The sequence below is a fragment of the Pogona vitticeps genome, chromosome 3, assembly GCF_051106095.1.
Source record: "Pogona vitticeps strain Pit_001003342236 chromosome 3, PviZW2.1, whole genome shotgun sequence".
In the NCBI taxonomy this organism is placed as follows: domain Eukaryota; kingdom Metazoa; phylum Chordata; class Lepidosauria; order Squamata; family Agamidae; genus Pogona; species Pogona vitticeps.
The window spans coordinates 166,379,933-166,401,618 of NC_135785.1; the positions used below are offsets into that span (position 1 = coordinate 166,379,933).

The 21,686-nt window shown below is 44.3% G+C and overlaps 1 protein-coding gene across 10 annotated transcripts in view; it reads right to left on the bottom strand.

Moving 5' to 3' along the window:
* Positions 1-11,333, bottom strand: part of LOC140705783 (uncharacterized) — a 68,359-nt gene extending 57,026 nt beyond the window's left edge. For 9 of the 10 annotated variants that reach the window (XR_012085298.2, XR_012085297.2, XR_012085294.2 and 6 more), the window contains exons 1-3: positions 7,067-11,333; positions 664-770; positions 380-517 (exon numbers count right to left, since the gene is read on the bottom strand). The gene's annotated coding sequence lies outside the window, so the exon portion shown is untranslated. Of the gene's footprint in view, positions 1-379; positions 518-663; positions 771-5,349; positions 5,389-7,066 lie in introns of all 10 variants that reach the window. The other variant, XM_078391437.1, reaches the window with a different exon arrangement.
* Between the last annotated feature and the right edge of the window lie 10,353 nt (positions 11,334-21,686).

Sequence of the window (21,686 nt, forward strand, 5' to 3'; positions counted from 1 at the left end):
AAAAAACATTCCAGCAGGGACTAAAAATGCTACAACAACACACTTCAAGACCCATCAGAGCACAGAAACATAAACCCCCACCCAGCCAGCCAGCCCAAACCCACACTGCAAAACCCTGTACAGTACTCTCTGTTTTAAAAAACAAAGTCAAAAAGCAAAAATCCAAAAACCAAAAAAAAAAATTTTTAAGCAAAAAATGCAAAATAAATAAATAAATAAAAATACAGTACAGTACTGTACAGTAGTAGGCAGTCCGAAGTCTCTCTCCGAACCCACACTCTCTAACCGCCAGGGAGAAGGAGCTACAGAGAAGCAGCCTCTTCGCTGACCAACAGTTAACTGAAGGACAAAAGGACGGAAAGCAGTTCAAACTCCCTACCTTTTTTCTAGTCGTATCTCAAAGCGCTGGTCGCAAGTCAAAGCAAAATTTTGCAACCGGAGCTGGTCATAACTCGAATTGGTCACAAGTCAAGATGTTCGTACGTCGAGGCACCACAGTATACACAATCATATACATCTGTAATACAATGCAAAGACTGCTAACATTTTGTACTAAAGAGTACTAAGGCAGACTTCTATCATAAGAATCAAAAGACAGACAGCATTTCCAATCTTCTCAAAAGTGTTGATGTGAGTATTCTTCAAACAAAGAAATAAACTTACGTTCTTTTTTTTTAAATCTGCTACAAGAAATTCATCTCTTTCAACAGTAGGGGCAAAATTGCTTCCAATGACCCGCACAGCATACTAAAACTGCTGGGCTACATCAGCTGAAATTAAAATCACAGTCAGTGAAAAATTAGTAAGAGTTTTTAACATGATTCACACACATATACACATGAACTAAACCAACGAACAAATAGAGCTTTTAACAACTTGGCACCTGTAACAGAGTAAGATAAATGTTACAAACACTTATTGCACAACCAAGATTTTTCTTTAACATACTGTTTCTTTAGAAAGAAGAGCATGGAAAAGTACCATTTTGGACTACAGCTCCCAGAGTCCCCAGTGCAGCAAAAGTTGAAGGTATTCACTGTCCTGATCTTTGCAAAGCTGTTCAAAAAGTCTTGAATTCAGTGATTTGTTTTTTAAAAAAAATCTGACAATTTTGACTGATTCATTTAAAGTCTGCTTTAGTTTTTCTGGTATCTTCTTAGCAACTATGTAGTTTCCCTATGTATGCAGTAATGGTACAAAGTCACCGACTGTATGATTTCCTTAATCCATTCTACAAGTCCAATAAGCTTTTCAGACACTGCTTGTGTCCTGTCTGTGCTAATTCCTATGCATTTCAACCAATCCATGTCATGATATGTTATAAAATTGTTTAAGCTCTTAAATACTTCTTCATCCATACTTCTTCTTCTAGGTGTACCAGGGAGGAGATGAGCAGTGTCAAAACCTTGAACATGATCCAAGACGCAATGGGCAACCAGTGGAGGTCAGCCAGAACCGGAGTGATGTGGTCAAATTTACTTGCACCCACCAGTAGTCTGGCTGCTACATTTTGGACCCACTGAAGTCTCTGGATCAGGCTCAAAGATCAGGCTCTCCCCAGGTAGGGAGGCCATTAGACCTCTACAAGAGGTCGGGCTTTCTTTACAGTGCTTCCAACTTTATGGAACCAGCTTCCAGAGCAGCTCCATTGACATTTAGGAAGCAATTGAAGTCCTTGCTTTTCAAAAAGGCTTTCCACACTGACTCTAGCTGACCGCCTTATCACTTATACAGCATTCAGAAGATTTGCAAAATAGTTTTCGTGAATATCTTCCTGTTCCTGATACAAGCAAAAACTGGATTAGACATCCATTTTCAGTTAATCTGTAGGAACTAGAAGGGCTCACAGCAGCAGAGGAAGACAAGCTCATAGAAATATCCACAGATGGTGCTCTGAAACTGCAGTTCAAGGAACAGTCCCTTCCATATTTCTGGGCTCACTCACAAGCAGATTTTCTGGAACTATCAAAGAGGGCTATGAAAGTATTAGTGCCTTTTGTAATGACGTACTTGTGTGAAAAACCATTCTCTGCTCTCCTTTATATTAAAAATAAGTCTAGAAACTACTTGAAAAACGTGAAGTCAGAACTCAGAATACAAGTTTCAGCTATTAAGCTGAATATAACAAGGCTTGTAAGCAAAATGCAGGACCAGCCTTCTTATTCATTATAATTATGTTAATATAATATGTTCTCCCCCCCCACTCAACTTGTATTTAATGAGGTACAGTTTTGTACAAATTATATTCATGTCATTTTCTAGCGTTCATTTTCATGTGACATTTTGTATAGGTGCATCATACAAATGATTTTATGTGCTTGTAATTTCAGTTTCTCCAGAAAGAAGGCGTTTCATGAGAAATTTTAAATAAATATTTGATGCAATTTACGGTTTTAAATCTTGAGTTAAGCCTTGGTGGACCACAGCAACAAAACATATTTAAAAGGAATAAAGAAAAAGTTAAGAACTGCTATCTTAGCAGGTTGCATCTCCAGGGAAACAGCCTCCTGAATTCTCCTGGAGAATTCTCAGAATTGCAGTCTAAAAAAAAACACAAACCTACAGACACCTGTAGTATCAACTGCCTGCCAGCCTCTCCAACACCACAAAAACTAATGAGTTTTGTTAAATTCCCCCACTGCATCCCTTGCAGTGAGGGGCTCTCACTGCTGTCTCCAGTTAGACATGTGCACCAATGGAGGTTACTGCTGTTGGTATATCACCATATACAATACCAAAGGTGTCTTTCTTTTATTTCTTCTTTTCTAGCACAATGACACTCAATGTCGGATAGAGACTTCCTATTTTTAGTTATTACAGATTTATGTTTTGCACTCTTCTAACCAATGCCAATGCTGCTGATAATCTTGTTAAGTAATTTTTCCTCTTAATAAAACCAACGGTAATGAGTAAACAAGGATTCAATTTAAAACTGGAAATACTATTTGCTGAAAAGACTTGAGGCTAGGTTAGGAGAATATGAGCTTTTGAGTGAAGGAATCCAATTTCCTGTAGACTCAAGCATATGCCATGTTATCTTCAAAGGATAAGATACAAGGGGAGGGGATAGTCAATTACATGAGCAAGACCCTATATTTCCCATAAAGCCTTCTCTTTCTGAAATGTGCCTTGGATATTAATGCTTCTTCCAGATTTATTTTATGGGGGTATTATTAATATTAAAATTGTATTATTGTCTGCATCAGTTTCCGGGTTGAAGTGACTACTGTGTTATTTTCTTCTCTGGTTTTTGATTCCCTCACAGGCTCTACTACCAAAATCATTATTCTGTCTTAATTCCCCTTCCAATATGCAGATGCAACATATCCCTTGAAGTGCCTATACTAATTTCCTGTCAGCTCCCAGTTGGCTCCATAAGCATAAGCAGCTGCTCCTTTTCCTTGACACCACCCATGGCCTTGGTACCCTATCTTGTAGCTTTTTTATCCAGATGCCAGCAGTGACTGCCTCCCAAAAAATCTGCACAATGCCACCTCTGCCACCTCTCTTCCTTCAAACAGATAATCAAAACCCATCTATTCCATCAAGCCTCTGATTCCACAGTCAGATAACCAACTCACTGTGGTGTCTAACCAGCTAATGGTGACCCATTCTAGGGTTTTACTCAGAAGTAGTTTACCAGTCTCTTCTTCTGGAGGCGCTCTAGGGCTATGAACACTGCCATACAAACTGGCTTTTCCCAACTCCCAAACGCTGGATCCACAGGTAGATACCCAACTTACTGAGGTATCCAGCCACAATCCTTGATTACTGTGGGTGAAATCTAACACCACCCCATCACCTAAAGAGCCCCATCTGATAGCCCACACAGTCTTTTCCCTCCCTCTCCTTACTTTTTACATCTTGTCTAGGGGACCAGTCATCCTGAATGGTTTCTGGAATTCATTTTAAGACAGGGGGGCAGAATTCTGACACACTGGGTAGGGTGACTAGATGAAAAAAATTGTACATTCAGTAGCTGCTTAGAAGAGGAACTTCCTCCTCCACACAAGTGTTATTTTCTTTTTCCTTCAACTGATCACCCTAACTGTGCAGAACCTTCTTTGGTGCAACATCAGCCACAAGTTCTGGGGCTTAGTAATGCTATGCAGGGCCCTTGAGGAAAGTCCAGAACATTTTGGTAGTCAACTCTACCCATGGAGTCACAGTTACTAATACATACCCCCAAAGCACTTCCATTTCTAATACCCACAGTCAGTGCAATTTTCCTTGATATTCTTTCATTAAGAACATGCATTTTAACAGCATTGTCTGGTTCAGAGTAGCCTCAGGATTATTGTTTTTTTTTAAATAAAAAAACTAAATCCTGCAACATTTTTAAAATCTCAGATTTCTGCAGCTTTTTACTCTTAAATTGTACCTTAGAATCTGATTTTTTTTAAAAAACTAACCCCCAAATAAAATCAAACATGGCTTTGTACTTTTCATAACACAAGATGTTCAAGTGCATGATGTGGCTGGGCTTTATTTGGGAGTTAGTTTTCTTCCTGCCACTCTTCTCCTTGCAAATGCTATTTTATGACTTTAGATTAGGAATAGGGATTAAATAGCTCTCCAGATGTTATTGGATTACAATTCCCATCATCACTCACAACCAAGGTTTCCTCTAAGTCATGCTTGTGTGTGGGTACATGCAACTCTACCTCCCTCCACATAGCTCTCTTCCTCCTCCTCTGTGCAGTAATAGCATTCAACCCCTTTGGTTCTGGTCGTGACGAAACTCTCTGCAGAGGGGGCTGAGTCACGCACACATGCAGGGGTGAAACTGTGTGCACAAGACGTGGAGACCCACCCAGCAAGACTGAAAATTAGAGGGTAAGTTGTTCACAACTGATCAAACTGGCTAGCACAGATGGAATTGTATCCCAACAACATCTGGAGGTACTACATTTCCCAACTTTACTTAAAAGACAAAGGGCTTTGTCTTTTATCAGGAACCTAAAGTAAGACAAAATTAGACATGGTTTATTTTGTGTCTTCCCCTCCCCCCCCCCAGTTCAACTGCCAGAATTCATAATGAACTCCTCCAGCTACAATTCTAGTGGTCTTAGCCAAAAAAATTCCACATTCTGAGAGGAGTTTCAGGTTCCTCAGCGGTTCCTTACCAAGGCTATGCCTGCAGATGGTCATTAAAGCATGGACCTTGATGGAACCTTACAAGCAATGCATTAGAGCACAGTAGTCTCTCTGTTCATTGTGCCTAATACTCCCCTAATGCTTTATGTTCATGCTTTAATGACCATCTGCAAACACAGCCTTGACAAGAAACTGGTGAGAAGCACCTCTGAAAAGTTAAGATTTTGGGGGACTAAATTACCAGAACTTTACCTGTGGCAATTCCTGCTGAATCCTGATTCCTGCTGAATCCTGTAGTGAAAAAAATTCAAAAATCTCATGCATACATGAGATGCAAAGAATAAACAGATGCTCCTGAGGAAAGGCTTCATTTTCTCAGGAACCTGTCTGATTATGTATATGTTGAACATCAGCCTGTTCTTTAGAATCTGTTCCCCAAAGTGAGTTTCCAAGAGGTTAGTCAACGTAGTCCAATTTTATGTCTGTTTTGAGTAAATTCCACTGAATTCAGTGGATTGTCTTGTTTCCAATTTTGCATGTATCTGAAAGCATCACTAGGCTGCAATCCTGTGCACACTTATCTGAAATACGTGTACCCCAGTAGATCTAGTACAACATAGTCAATAGTAAACAAATATAAATTGGGCTGGCAATATTTCAATTAGGTGGCAGATATGGCAGCTTGGGCAGATTATTCACCACTGCCCACTCCTTCAAAACCCTAGTTACTTCTCTTCCATTTTAAATGGTAATATTTGGACACCAACTACTGCTTATAAATTAACCAACTCTATCCACTGTAGTATGAATTTTCTATAAAACTGGATAAGCTTAACTGTGCCTTTCTTATCCAAAGACTACAATTCCCATTAACTACTACATAAAAATACATTCCTTACTAATAAGGAAAAATACATTCCTTACTAATAAGGAATAATACTTTAATATTCTCAACATCAGAACTTCAGGACAGAGCCAACAGTCGCTCACACCAATAAAAATATTGATACTTGGAGAAATATTTTTATTTATTTGATTTATACCCCGCCCATCTGGTCTTATTTTCTTACATTAGTCTACAAAAGAATGTGATTTTTTAATATGTTGTTTGGCAGCATGGGAACACTGATTTGTAAAACTAAAACTTACATCTTTTGCTTCAGTAAACAAAACCACATCCTAAAACGTTTTCCATATCATGTCTCATATCAGTTTCTACCACTCAAGTGCAGTATAAGAGCTTTACTGTATCTCTTTTGCTCGTGAATATGACATAACAATATTGATTTCTGAGCAGCTACCCGCTGGTAGCCTGTCTCTAATAGTCACAGATACATATCTTCCTCAATCTCAGGAATCCCAACGGTCAAGGTGTGCAATTTGCCCAGCACCACATCACATGCACTTCCTTCCTTAACCACGACAGCCTCCTTTGAGAAGCTCAGCCCAGGGAGCTCTTCCCACAAAGGCCTGCGAGGCAGGTGAGGAGGAGGCACAATAGTTGTCCTCCAGGGGACTCAACGGGAGCTTCGCGGGAAGAGGAGCCCGAAACTAGACCTCCCACCTCCGCGCATGCAAGGCATGCCCCCCCCAAGAGTCCTGTCTCTCCCACGGCACTGCCACTGGTGGGCATCCCTTCTGGCGGGAGAGGCCAGAGAGCCGCCCCGATAGTCTCTCGACCGACCCATCCCCGCAGGAGGAGCAGCCGCCCGCTGCCCTCGCCGCCTGCCTGCAACCTCGCTACCGGGGACGTGAGTGCGAGGACGGGATCGCTCCGCCCGGAGAGCAACGAGTGGCTCCGGCAGCAGCAAAGCAGCCCTTCCTCCAACCCTCCTCCTCCTCCTCCTCCTCCTCCTCCTCTTCCCCCCCCTCCCCGGGCCTGGCTCTTCTCTCCAGACCTTCGTTTGGTAGCGGGGAGCCAAGCAGCCCTTCCTAGCGGGCTCTGAGGAGGGCGATCCCCTGGCGTTACCTTCGCCTTTCCCCAGGATGCGGCAGCACAGGTTCTGCAGGAGGACGTTGGGAGACTTCTGGTCCGGACTCGCCATCCTGGCATCGGCGGGAGGGGAGGGGGGATGGTGCGCCCCCACCCTATCTTCGCCTACTCCGTTACTGTACTTAAGGCATCATTTTAATAGAACCGCCGAAGGAAAGGGGGAGGAAGGCAAAGCAGCCACGGTATTCAAACGCAGCCCCCCTATACTGTAAGGCCTCGCAGCTCGGGCGGTGTAACACCGAACCCTTTCCGTCGCGCTACCGACGGAATGCGGCCAAGAGGTTCCGCGGCATCAACGGGCACCGACATAAAACACCGGGCAGCGGGGGGGGGGGAGTGGGAACGTGTGCTTCTACGTCTAATTTCCTTCTCAAGCCGCCTCCTGACGACAGTTCAGCTATTATTCTGTCCATGATCTGTCAGACACTTCCCTTGAAGGGAACAAAAAGAGGTTTCTCACTCGTATGTTGGCCACGCCGTCATGTCACTGGCCAAGGCATGACGTCATCACCCTTAAATTCTTGGCTCGGGAGCGTGTAACAGACTGGACTGCCTTCAACCTTTCCCAGCATTGTCTTTCCTAGAGAATCCTGTGTTCTTATGATGTGTCCAAAGTAGGACAGCCTCAACATTTTTGCCTCCAGAGATAGATAGTTCAGGCTTGATTTGAGCTAGGACCGATTTGTTCGTCTTTCTGGCAGTGTAGGGTATCCACAAAGCTATCCTTCAGCACCATGTTTCAAGTGAAATCTTTTTTTTCCTGTTATCTTTCTTTACAGTCCAGCATTCACACCCATACATGGAAATACAAGAGTGTGGATGGTCTTAGTCTTGGCGTACAATGACACATCCTTACACTTGATTTTTTTTTCCCCTAGTTCCTTCTTCGCTGCCCTTTTGAGTCTCAGCCTTCTGATTTCTTGGCTGCACTCTCCATTTGATGACTGAAGCAAGGAATACAAAATCTTTCACAATTTCAGTTTCTTCATTCTCAACGTTAAAGTTGTGTAGCTCTTCTGCAGTCATTATGTTTCGCCTCTTATGGTTTCACTGTGGTCTTGCTTTGGCACTTTCTTCTTTCACTTTTGTTTCAGTCATTGTTGCTTTCTGTCAATATGGTGTCATAGCTTAAATTATTCCACAAATTTTCACTCCGTCATCTGAATCTAGTCTGGCTTTTTGTATGATATGTTCTGCCTACAGACTGCTCAGATAAGGGGAGAAAATGTACCTTTCTCTTACACCTTTACCTGTGAGAGGCCACTCTGTCTCTCCATACTCTGCCCTAATGGTAGCTTCTTTTCCACAATCATGGTTTATGCATCAGGACAATCAAGTGCTCAGGCACACCCATTTCTTTCAGAACAACCCATAGTTTCTCATCCACACAGCAAAAGGTCTTGCTGTAGTCTATAAAACCAAGTGATCTTCTAAAATTCTTTGGTGTGTTCCATGGATATTTGCAATATGATCTTGAGTGCCTCTTCATTTTCAGAAACCAGCTTGAATATCTGGCATTTCTTGTTCCATATAAGGTAAAAACCTTTGTTGCAACACTTTGGCCATCACTTTGCTTGCGTTTTCTAGGTAGAGAATACTTAGAAGTCATTTACCATTCTTTTCTTTTGGATCTGTGCAATGTGCTGAAGGCTACAAAGGTTGGCTTTTCTGGGATGCACAATGAAGGCTGGCCTGGAACATTATACTGTGTTTATTTCTGACTCATAGAAGGGCTGAAACATAGGATGTATTTGTGGTTTATTTTGACAGGTTGTAGTCAAAAGTATATTGATGGGGTGGTTGATGAGAAGTGGAAGTTCAAGAGAAAGGTGGCTTGCTTTTTCTTAAGAAGAAAGTGAGTTGATGTGCACTCCTTGTTGAGAATACTGAATTAAAATCTTGCATGGTTTCTAACATTGAATATCAGTGGGAGGGAAGGTTTTAATACCTAAAGGGGTCCTCCTTTCCCACTAACCTATTGCTAAAGGTTTTTTTTTCCTTTCTCTGGCTTGGCCCTCGCCTCTTCCTGTCTGTTTGCTCTGCTTCCTTTATTACTCTTTCTCTCTCCATTCCTAATCTCCGAGCATACAGGAAGCCTGAAGATATGCTCCCCACATATGGAGACTCAGTTTTTCCTATTTTTCTACTGACTATAACTATAGACAGCAACTGTAAATAAAGATAACTTTTTTTCACTTAGATTACTTCCAGAGGGATTTTTAACATATAAAGTGCTAGTTAAAGGTAAAGGTAAAGGTTCCCCTTGACAATTTTTTGTCCAGTCATGTTCAACTCTAGGGGGCGGTGCTCATCCCCGTTTCCAAGCCATAGAGCCAGCGTTTTGTCCGAAGACAATCTTCTGTGGTCACATGGCCAGTGCGACTTAGACACGGAACGCTGTTACCTTCCCACTGAGGTGGTCCCTATTTATCTACTTGCATTTGCATGCTTTCGAACCGCTAGGTTGGCGGGAGCTGGGACAAGCGACGGGCGCTCACTCCGTCACGTGGATTCAATCTTATGACTGCTGGTCTTCTGAACCTGCAGCACAGGCTTCTGCGATTTAACCTGCAGCGCCACTACGTCCCATATAAAGTGCTACTCACTGTGAAAAGGGGTACGCTACTGAGACTGAAACTATTCTCACACTTTATCTGTGCATTTGTTGTTTGTACTTGATACTCTGCTAACTAAAAAAGGAATTAACCAAATTCTCCAGTAGAAGACACCCCCCTAATGTAATTGGCATGGGAATATTGGTACATTAATAAATTACTATTTTCCAATTATAACATTAATAACATTAAATTATTTTTCCATTTTTAATCTTAGTTTCAGACTCTAAACATAAGTAAGCCTGGACTTCCCTCTATTTTTGAAAATAATTATTTGTCCAGCTCATAATTAAATAGTGGTATATTTTCAGCATTTTCTGAAAAGATTTGTAGGCTAAATCTGCAGAGTTGAGTGGCTATAATGAGAATAATTAAGACTGGTCCAAGTCATTTTGCTGTCTCTCCGTGTACTCCCCACATACAAACACCAACTAGATTAGCAGCTGAACCGTACTTTTGGTATTCTCTTGCTATACCTCATGACAGGATAGGCAAATAAATGAACAATACTGTATACTGTTCATGCCGATACATGAAATTATGCTGGTGGAAATGTGCTGAGCATTACCCCTGGCAACAAGGAATAGTGCAATGAAACTGTGTAACTGTTTGCATGTCCCCAGCATGACCGATTGCATGATGCACCAATAGAAGGGTTTTGGGGAGAGCACTTCCACCTTGACCATAGCAGAATTTCCACTTGTGCAACCTCACGTTGCAGTGTGCATGCCTGCACAACAGAATTTTGACCACTGTGTGCTTCTTTACATAATTCCAGCAAACCCTAGAAAATACTTATTAGAACAGAGTATACTGGGGGTATTGGGTTATACATGCTCTCAACCACATTGAAGCTGTACTCTTCTGATGTAAGGTATCTGTTTCTGCTTCACACGGTGCATGGGAAATGGGGGTACAACAATAATATACTATCTTGCATTTCCATTTTTTAAACACCAGGTGGCAATATAGGGGTCATGAAAAGCAGCATTGTGGACATTCAGTACAGAAAACCATAACTGTGTATAAAAGATGCAATTCTATGAATTCATGCTCTCCTTGCCACCTAAATTCAAGGAGGCTGTTTTGGCACTAAATCAGTGTCTGATATCAGGAATGGAATGGATGAGGGTAACTAAACTAAAACTTAATCCAGACAAGATGGAGGTGCTCCTAGTCAATTAAAAGGCACATCAGGAAATAGGAATGTAGCCTGTGCTGGACAGGCACAGGTGCACAGCTTGGTGGTGGTCATGGACTCACCTCTGAGCCTAGATGCCTAGGTTTCAGCAGTGCCCAGAAGTGCCTTTGCACAATTAAAAGTACATTGGTGCCTTGACTCACAACCATCCCTACTTACGACCAATTCAAGTTATGACCAGCTCCGGCCACAAAATTTTGCTTCGACTTGCGGCTGGAGCTTCCAGTTACGACCAGGAAAAGGCAGAGGGAAAGGCGGGAAATTCAAATAGCTAACCGTTGGTGGCAAAGAGGCTGCTTCTTTGTAGCTCTTGCGCCCCAATGATTACAGCAAGGGTCAGGGAAATTTTTACTGTAACTTTTACAGTAAAGTACTGGGAAAGGAATGCAGCAGTGGGAGGAGGCAGGGGCGGGGGCGTCCCTCTGCACTCCTCGCCACCCTCCGCAGGGCCTCTGCACCCGCTGCCGCTGGGTCCTGATCCTCAGCACAGGGGCAGAGGGGCCCTGATCCCAGAGGAAGGGCCCTCCCGCCCTGCTGCCACCTCCTTCCTGGCAGACTGCACTCAGTCCTTGGCCCCACGGGACCGAGACCCAGTAGCAGCAGTGGCAGTGAAAGTCGTTGCCCCCCCCACGTTTTGTGGGGGTCAAAACCAAGTGGTTTCAATCAGTTTCAGGAGCCATTCTGAAACCCAACCAGTCTTGCTGCAATGAAGCCCTGCCTCAGCAAGGGTTGTATCTCAATGAGAATGAATCTCATTTTGAGCCATGTCAGGGTAAAGCTCGTTGGTATTTTTCTAAGGTGAAAAAGATTGAGTCTAAGATCAAGACATGTTAGGTATTTACCACCCAGCTGTGCTGTCATTGGGGTTATGTTTCTGCGCTGTGATGTTTTGTTTTTGGTCTGAATAGGCTCTGATCTGAAAAGGCTCCTTGGATGGCCAAAGGACTGAGTGTGGGTGTGTGAAAATCCCACCTAGTGAGAAATCTAAGGAGCCTATTCAGACCAGGGGAAAGTAAAACCAGGGTGGAGGATATATCAGGGATGCATTACCAACTCTCTTCAGACTGAAGAAGCTACTTGGATGAGTAGTGAAACCTTTCAACATAAAAAAAAGAAGTCCATTTGCCATGAAGCTACTTGGATGAATAGCAAAATGTTTCAGCCTAATAAGAAATAAGTCCAACTGCCATGACTCAGCTTCCAGATAATCTCACCGGGATGACTGAGAATCTTCACAGATGCACTGGAGCAGAAGTTCAACCTAAATGTAACAAATAGGTGTGGTGGTTCAATATCTGGCTCGTTTTTCTTCAAATAAACCACCAGACATCCGAGGTTCTGAAATGGGTGTAACATTTATTGCAGTGTTCAACAAGAAACCAGTGTCTGCAAAAGCGTTTATCACCTTCCAACAACTGGTCAGCAAGGGGCTTCCAATTTTCTCCCTTGAAGGGGTTTCCCCCTTCCGAGGTCCAGGGTCCAGGCCAGTCCATAGACAAATTAGCATTTAATATCTGTCCGGTCTCTCCTTCCAATAGGGGTACTGTGTCCTCCTCCCGATTGTCCAACCCAGGTAGGTTCTCTGGTGGGTGTCAGGGTCCCGTGGGTATCCCCTCATTTGGATGTCCCCTCATTCTCCATTCTGTTCTCTCACGTCTTTCCCTTTGGACTCTCTCCTTCTCCTCCCTCAATTTTCTCCTCCACTCTTTTGCTTCCATCTCATCCCAGTAAGAAGGTCTTGGTGTTACCTCCCTCCTTCTTCTGTAATCTACTTCTTTCTTTGGAATCCACAGTCTTTCCCACTTGCCAGTCCATGGATCCTGCATCCAGATCCACTCCCAACCTGGCGGTAACTCCCCTTCTCCCCTTTTTATATCAGCCATCACCTCCTCAACCTGTACCCTCTGCTTCTGCTCTTTTCCCGTCAATTCCTTCCTGGTTTCTTTAAATGTCAATTTTTGTAATCCTTCTTCTCTCCTCCCAGGTCTGTCTCTTGCAGTTCCGCCTTTCTAGGAAGGGAAATAGGCATGGTCTGAACCTCCTTCTCTGAAGTTTGAGGGAGGGAGGGCACTCCAGCGAGAATGGTCTGGTTCTCTCCTCCAATCTTACAATAGGTAATACCTCAACACGTCAAGTTGGTTGGATGCTCCTTCCCATTTCTCTCTCAAAACAACCTCCTGAGGTAATTAAGCTAGCCTCAAGTCACCCAGTGGGCTTAACGGTCAAGATCACCCACCACTCTAACCGTTACACCAGGGGAGCGAGAAGAGGACCCGACCGGCAGCCGACCCTGCATGGGGATTCCCAGGGCAGCCTAGGTTCAACAGAAAAGCAAGGCACCAGGAGGAGGTGGGAAATAGTCCACATCCTTGCCGGGACGCTCCCGGTTCAACGCCGGGTGAAAACAGCGGGCGCGGGGTCTTGTCTCTCTCCGCTGCCTGTGGCGGGGGAAGAGCCAACGGCTCTCCGCCTCGTGGCCTCCTCGGCCGCTCAACCGCTTGGCGCCTTTCTTGGCTCCAACGGGCGAGGGCGCGCGGGGGACGGGGGAAACGCTCCGCCGAAGGGAGCGGGAAGAGAGGAACTGGTCGTCGAGGGAGCCCCCGGGGACGCCGACCAGTCGCCCGGACAGAAGAGGCGCCGGCGACTTTTTGCGGGAGGCAAAGGGAGAAGCTGTGGTTTTTAACCAAGAGACAAATGAGTTTGGCCCCACGCTTCAGAGAGGGTCTCAAAGCGTGTCGTCAGTGACGAGAAAGCCCATGTCATAAAAGAGTGGTTTTCTGATGTGGGCAAACGCCCACGCATGTGGCACGGCTGCAGGCACAGTTTACCTCAGAGTGAGCAACAAAACCCTCAAAGGAAGCCCTGTGGTCATCGCACAATACTGTACAAATGTGGCAAAACGAGTCTTCTTACCTTGGGGGTGGGAGGGAAACTTTAATGGCATTTTTAACGCAGGTGTTTTGCTGTTGGTGTGTATAAATTTCCATAATTGTGTACAGTATTTGTTTCACTGCGGTAGTGCTGTTTCAATATTACAGTTTAATTTGAGATTTGTTTTCTTTTTTCTTTTAAAATTAATCTTGTAAGTTGCCTTGGGTCCCACAAAGGAGACAACGCTCATCATAATCATAATCATCTTAGAACTGTCTTGGCATTTTGACTTTTGTGGGCTGGGGTGATTGTTTATTCAACAGTAGCCAATTGTTCCTTCTAGCTGTTGAAATTCAAAGAGTCCCACTTCTCTGTTACTTGCTCTATCCCTTTCTTTCCTTGGTTGGTGGCAGTTGTATTTGCTGTTGATCTGTTTGGTTGGTTACTAGTATCTGTGCACTAAATAATGCAGTATACACAAGTCTAATTTCAAGGAACTCTTAGAAGTGTCTCAGGAGTGAGTTTTTGGGGCTTTAAGTACCAGTTAATGAGAAAAAGGGTGGACTCTGGGGAACTTTGTAGCTATTATCCTCTGTGGATTTCCGTACTAATGTAACTGTAGCAAAAAGAGAATTTTACCAGAAACTCACAACTGCAACAGAAAGGCAGGATAGAAATCAACATAGTAGCTAGTATTACACCTGTGATAGAGATGCAATAAATTAATTATAGCCTTGTTGTTGCTGTTGTTTAGTTGTTAAGTCGTGTCCGACTCTTCGTGACTCCATGGACCAGAGCACACCAGGCCCTCCTGTCTTCCACTGCCTCCCGGAGTTGGGTCAAATTCATGTTGGTAGCTTTGATGACACTGTCCAACCATCTCCTCCTCTGTTGTCCCCTTCTCCTCTTGCCTTCACACTTTCCTAAAATCAGCGTATTTTTCAGGGAGTCTTCACTTCTCATCAGATGGCCAAAGTATTGGCCAGCTTCAGGATCTGTCCTTCCAGTGAGCACACAGGGTTAATTTCCTTCAAAATGGATAGGTTTGTTCTCCTTGCAGTCCAGGGGACTCTCAAGAGTTGCCTTCAGCACCACAATTCAAAACCATCTATTCTTTGGTGGTCAGCCTTCTTTATGGTCCAGCTCTCACTTCCATACATTGCTACTGGAAAAACCATAGCTTTGACTATGGTGACTTTTGTTGGCAAGGTGGTGTCTCTGCTTTTTAAGATGATGTCTAGGTTTGTCATCACTTTCCTCCCAAGAAGCAGGCCTCTTTTAATTTCATGGCTGCTGTCACCACCTGCAGTGATCATGGAGCCCAAGAAAGTTCTCTGAGTTGGGAATTGGTGGCCTGGCATTGGCCTGGCTCCGTTCCTTCTTGGAGGACTGCCCCCAGAGAGTACAGCTTCGGGAGAATGTCTCGGCCCCGTGGAGTCTCAACTGTGGGGTTCCACAGGGGTCGATTATCTCCCCAATGCTGTTTAACATCTATATGAGGCCACTGGGTGGGGTCATCAGGGGATGTGGAGCTCGGTGTCATCAGTATGCTGATGATACTCAGCTGTACATCTCCTTTCCGCCTACCACAGGAGATGCCGTTCTGTCCCTTCAGCGCTGCCTGGGGACCGTACTGCAATGGATGCAGGAGAACGGGCTGAGGCTGAACCCGGACAAGACGGAGGTACTGAGGGTGGGCGCCCCCACAATCGGGGGTTTGGGAAACTCCCTCACTTTTGGGGGGGGGTGACCCTCCCCGCCAAGGATGGGGTTCACAGCCTGGGGATCTATCTGGACCCGGCGCTCACCATGGAATCCCAGGTGGCGTCGGTTGCCCGAACCGCCTTTTACCATCTCAGGCGGATAGCCCAGCTGCGGCCCTATCTCGAGGTGGGGGCACTCACTACGTTGGTGCATGCGCTCGTAATCTCAAGATTAGACCACTGTAATGCGCTCTACGTGGAGCTGCCTTTGAGGCTGTTGCGGAAACTACAGGTGGTGCAGAATGCGGCGGCCAGACTTCTCAGTGGTGTGAAAAGATACCAACACATTTCGCCCACTCTGGCCGCATTGCATTGGCTGCCCATCCATTTCCGCATCGACTTCAAAGTGCTGATGCTTGCTTATAAAGCCCTAAACGGCTTAGGGCCTCGTTACTTGGCGGAACACCTACTTCCACCAAGTTCTACCCGCGCAAGTCAGGAGGTGAGGCTGAGGAGCCTAACGCCGAGGGAGGCCCGGATAGAAAAGACAAGAAATAGGGCCTTCTTGGCGGTGGCTCCTCGCCTCTGGAATAACCTTCCCCCTGACATTTGCGCGGCTCCCTCACTGGGTACTTTTAAAAAACAACTAAAAACATTGATGTATTGGCAGGCCTTCCCGTTTATCAACTCCTGATCCCCCTTTCCTTCTATTCCCTAGTTCCCATCTTGTTGCAACTTTTCCTTTGTATAATTATTTTAACTGTATTGTCATTGTTTTTATTGTTGTAAACCGCCTAGAGTAATCTTAATTGATTAGATAGGCGGGATATAAATAAAATAAAGAAATAATAAAATAAATAAAATCTGTCACTGCCTCAAAATCTTCCCCTTCTATTTGCCAGGAGGTGATGGGACCAATGGCCATGATCTTAGTGTTTTTTTATGTTGAGCTTCAGACCATTTTTGTGCTCTCCTCTTTCACCCTCATTAAGAGGTTCTTTAATTCCTCCTCACTTTCTTCCATCAGAGTGGTATCATCTGCATATTGGAGGTTGTTGATATTTCTTCCGGCAATGAATGAATGAATACTTTATTACGATCAACAGATCAGATGTGAATAACACAAAACAACCGCACAAGAATAAACAGAATCAATACAACTATAATATACATTATGTGCAGCAGATTCATAGGGGAAGAAATTCCATAAATAATTGTTAGGAGTATACCCCTACCCCCAGTTCATACATATTCATATATGCAATACATACAGGATTAAGGCACAATTTCTCACCTGCAGACTAGTGCTGCTGCACAGAAGCTGGCCACTTTAAACATTACTGATGGACATTGGTCTGCCAGCAGATAACATGTATAGTACTGTACTCATCATCTCTGCCGGGGATGCTTTGCAAAACTGGATGAATAAAAGTGTCATGGATACCAGTATAGAAGGAGCAATACAACAGCACATGGCCAACCGTCTCCACCACACCAGCCTCACAAGGACATAAGCGCTCTTCATAGGGAATGTTCTTGTATCTGCCTTCCAGCAGGATTGAAGGAAGTACATTAAACTTTGCTAATGTAAAAGTTTTTCTATATTTTGGAAGGGTCAGAATATTCAAATAGCTAGCAGGTAAAAATGCCTGACCATAATCTCTAAAGCCAGGATGGGTCGTAGCTATGCTGACATGGTGTTGCAGCTCATTGTCTGTGATTCGCTGGTGTAGTTTCTGTTTTGCTTTTGTATAGCCCATTAACAAAATAGCACTTCTCGAGAGGCCCAAATTATTTAATTTCTCATTCATAGATCTTTTCCATCTGGACTGAAACTTATCAGTTAGCACTAGGGCAGCCAACCCCACAGGGGTGAAGAACATTTTTAGCCAAAAATTCAGCTTAAGTATCCATGCCCGAGACTCTATCAACATCTGCAATAATTGGCCTACCCTAATGTGACTTACTACGCTAAGGAGCAGGATTTCAACCATAATGTCTCAGTTTAAACATAGTTTTTATGGCTACTGTTTGGGTTTCAGGGTTCAGTTCAGTTGTGTTTCTCTCTAGCCAGCTAAACTCACATCCAGGCCATATTTTCATATAGATTACTCTTTCCTTTTCCTTCTGCTCTTACCATGTGCATTTTGTACTGTACAGCCTGATAAAGAGGTGTGAAGACATAAAAATGCATGGTGTTTTATAACATTCTGATTGGTTGTTATATCACTCATCTGTGGATTTTGACACATCTACCCCTGCCCTGTGAAGCAAGACATTACCTTTCATTGATTGATTAATTTATTGATTTAAATTTTTACCCTGCCCATCTAGTGGTCAGGCCGCTACTCTGGGCAGCTTACAATATATCAAAGATATAGAATAAAACTTCCATGATAGATTAAAACCTCAGACAAAGAAAAGCAAATCTATACTAACAAAATATAAAAATAATTGATACAAAAGATAGAAGATAGCAGCAGAACAGAGGATATTGTTAAAAGAATAATGGGATATCAATAATCAAAACCAAAATTCAAGATAAGGCTATGAAAGGTCTGTGTAAGCAACCACATCTTCACTTGTTTTCTGAAGCCAAGGAGGGAAGAGGCCTGCCACACCTCTGTTGGGAGGGAATTCCACAATGACGTGGCTACTGCAGAGAAGGCCCAGTTCCAAGTTGTTGATTTCCAGGCCTTTCTCAGGGTGGCCACCTGTAACATCCCAATTGTGAGGTGCAGGTAGGATAGGAGGTCAATCTCTGGGAGAGGTGTTCAGACAAATAGCAAAGTCCTAAACCATTTAGGGATTTTCAGTCCTCATACAGATTTTAAACAGCAATGAGGAGAAGATAGACCCCTGTGGGACACCACTTTGCAGTACCCACAGCAACAAAACAGCCTTACTAAGCTGAACCATCTGGTGCTAGTCGCTGAAGAAGGATATAAGCCAGCATAACGCTGTGCTTCAAAGCCCCAACCCTTTCAACCAGTCCAGGAGGATACCATGGTTAAAGGTAACAAAAGCTGCTGAGAGATCCAGAACTACCAGGGTCATACTCTCCCAATCAGTCTCTCAAAGATCATCTAGCAAAATTGTCTCAGTACTACGATGCAGTCTGAGCTTTGACTGAAATGGATTTCAACTATTGGTGTCCTCCAAAACCTGCAATTGATCATCCACCAACATCTCAATGAGTTTCCCCATGTTAATAACAGAATGATAGTTATTTAAACCATCTGTAGTAAGATTGACTTTTTTTCAGAATGGGCCGGATCATTGTCTCATTCAAACAGGAGGGGATATAGGCCTCTGAATAGTGGCTGAGTTTTATTGAAATCAGCAGCATTAAAGTTGTCACTGTCTGACCACCTGACAGAGCTATTTATGCAGGGGTAGATGCCCACATGTCCCAGTGAGGTCCTTTAGTCATGTTCTCTTGTTGGATCCTGCCACACATTACATCAGTTGGTAGTTACAACCAACAGTTGCTCCATTTAACTTAGTGTGTATTAAATTCACAACTTTTTAAAAAGCATTGCTTTCACTTGTGGAATAATTTAATTTCTCATTCCTGAATGATTTCAGAACTGATTATGCTAGTTTATAATACATTAAAAATACTCTGTAGAACAACTGGTATTTTCTGGAATATATATTTCATCTTGTTATCTTTTTTAAAAAATGTTATTGTAGCAACACATACTAATGGAGTGGTTCCCAAATTTTTTTCCACTTGCAGCGTCCCTAAGCAGTGGCGGCAGCGCAGAAAGAGAGATAAGGGTGCTGTGTAGGGCAGGAAATAAAGAAGGAGGGAGGAGCCAGCGCCAGCCAGAAGAGCAGCAGAAAGAGTAGCGTGCCACTTGGTCAATGAAGAAAACAAAGAAAAGCTTTAGCATTGCTCCTGGCTGGTTTGGTGGGGCACCAGAGCCGCAGGGCACAGCAAGGGGCAGTGGGCAGTATGGCATATACTTTGGGAAACACTGCCATAATGTGATGACATTCAAAATATTAATCCCATATTACACCAACATTCCTTTAAAGAATCTAGATTGCAGAGGAGAAATCTGATGACAAAGAGGATGGGGAAAAGCACGTGCAAGAAGAAATCCTGGAGTGCTCTCTTCACTGAAGAAATACTCCATCAAAGATTAGTGTGAAAAGAGTGTCAAGAAAGAAGTTACTTACCTGTAACTCTGGTTCTTTGAGTGGTCCTCTGTGAATACACACTAAGGGATTAATCTGCACCTGAGCAGAGCAGTCCCAGAAACTTCCATAACTTTAAGCACTTGGTGTTGGGACCTCCCCTACACTGACTACATAACTCCGCCCCTGGCACCCGGTGCCTAAATTCTAAGGAACCGACTGCCGCTGCCCATCATGCCATGGCACACGTGATGGACAGCTGGGAGGAGGGCGGGATGTGTGAATTCACAGAGGACTACTCGAAGAACCAGAGTTACAAGTAAGTAACTTCTCTTTCTCCTTTGCGATCTCTCTGAACACTCACTAATGGGACTGGCAAGTTGACTAACCAGGAAGAGGGAACATCATGAAAGTGCAGAAGCCGGGACAGCTCGACCTACCGCAGCTTGAACCTTCGGACAGACATCCAGGCGGTAGTGCGAGATTAAGGTAGAGAGTGGCGCATGTGGCAGCGTGGCAAACATCCGCAATGTCCACTCCACAGGGAAAGGCCGTTGAGGATGCTACAGCTCTAGTAGAATGAATTCTCACTGATTTTGGAAGAGGAGTCTCTGCCAAATCATAGGCAAGATGGATGGTCTTGACTATTCATCTAGAGATGGTCTGAGAGGAAGCTGGTGCACCGAAGGAGGAGCTAGCAAAGGTGACAAAAATATGACAGAGCACGCTTCACATCTAGAGCGTGCAGAGCTGTCTCAAGTGGTGAAGATGGTGTGGGGAAGAAAACAGGAAGCACAGTTGGCTGGTTCAAATGGAAGGCAGAAAAAACCTTAGGCAAGAAGATAAGGTCTGGCCGTAAGGTTGCTTTGCAGAAAGGAGGATCTGCTCTTAGTGTAGCCAGTCCTCCAGCCCTGTGAGCTAAGGCTATCACCAGGAGAAAGGTAGTCTTGAGGGTTAGCAAGTGGATCACTGCTGACACCAAAGGCTTGAAGGGAAGCCTCATAAGCTGCCAAAGTGTTAGTGGTCTATAGGCAGGGTGCATATTCTCCAAGCTTCAGAGAAATAGCTTGCAGGTAGAACGGGCCAGGCCCAGGCAAAACAGGTGAAGGAGAAACTGAAGGAGTGCATCCAGAGACGTTCGCCTAGCAGGCAAATGTTGTTTTGATTCGAAGTGACAGAACGCCTACCCATTATAGGAGTAGGTCAAGGTGGTAGAAGGTTTGTGAGCATGATTGAGCATGTCTGTTACAGACAGAGAAGTCTCCAAGCCGACAGGTGGAGGGACTCGAGGTCTGGATGAAATATCTGACCCTTGTCTCGAGACAGTAGATGAGGGACCAGCTGCAGCATGATGTATTTACAGCTCATGGGAGCAGGACTGAGAACCATGGCTGGCGAGGCAACCAAGGGGGTATAAGTATGACGTTTGCACACTCATGCTGGACTTGAACAACAGTCCTTTGAAGAAGGGGGAAAGGTGGAAACATGTAGAGGAGATGCCAGGAAGGCATCCCCTAGGGAGTTGTGGCCGATGCCAGCTCGGGAGCAGAACATGGCACACTTCTTGTTCGAGAGCCCGCTCATGAGAGCAGGACTGTAGTCTGCTGAGATGGACTGCCACGGAATTGTTCTTGCCTGCCAAATATACAGCCACCAGATAAATGTGGCAAGCATAAAACCATTCTGAAAGGTAGATCGTGTGAAAGAGAAGGTGTAATGAGTGGTGCCCTGCTTGTTTATATAATAAACTGTAGTGGTATTGTCTGATGCGACCTGGACCACCCGCCCATGGAGTAGGAGCTCAGAGGCCTGAAAGGCCTTGTTAATTGCCAGGAGCTCCAGCACTTTGTTATGCAGGCTGACTTCTATCGTGGACCAGCAGCTATGGACAACATGGTGGCATAGACAAGCCCCCCCACCAGCCTGACGGGCTGGCATCTGCAGTTAAGAGACCAAAGGGTCTCCCAATCCATAGGTTGGGGGGGAGTCTCCACCAATTCAGTTGTGCAGCAAGTTCTGGAGTCATCTGGAGCAACATGGATGGGTGGTCGCAAGATATC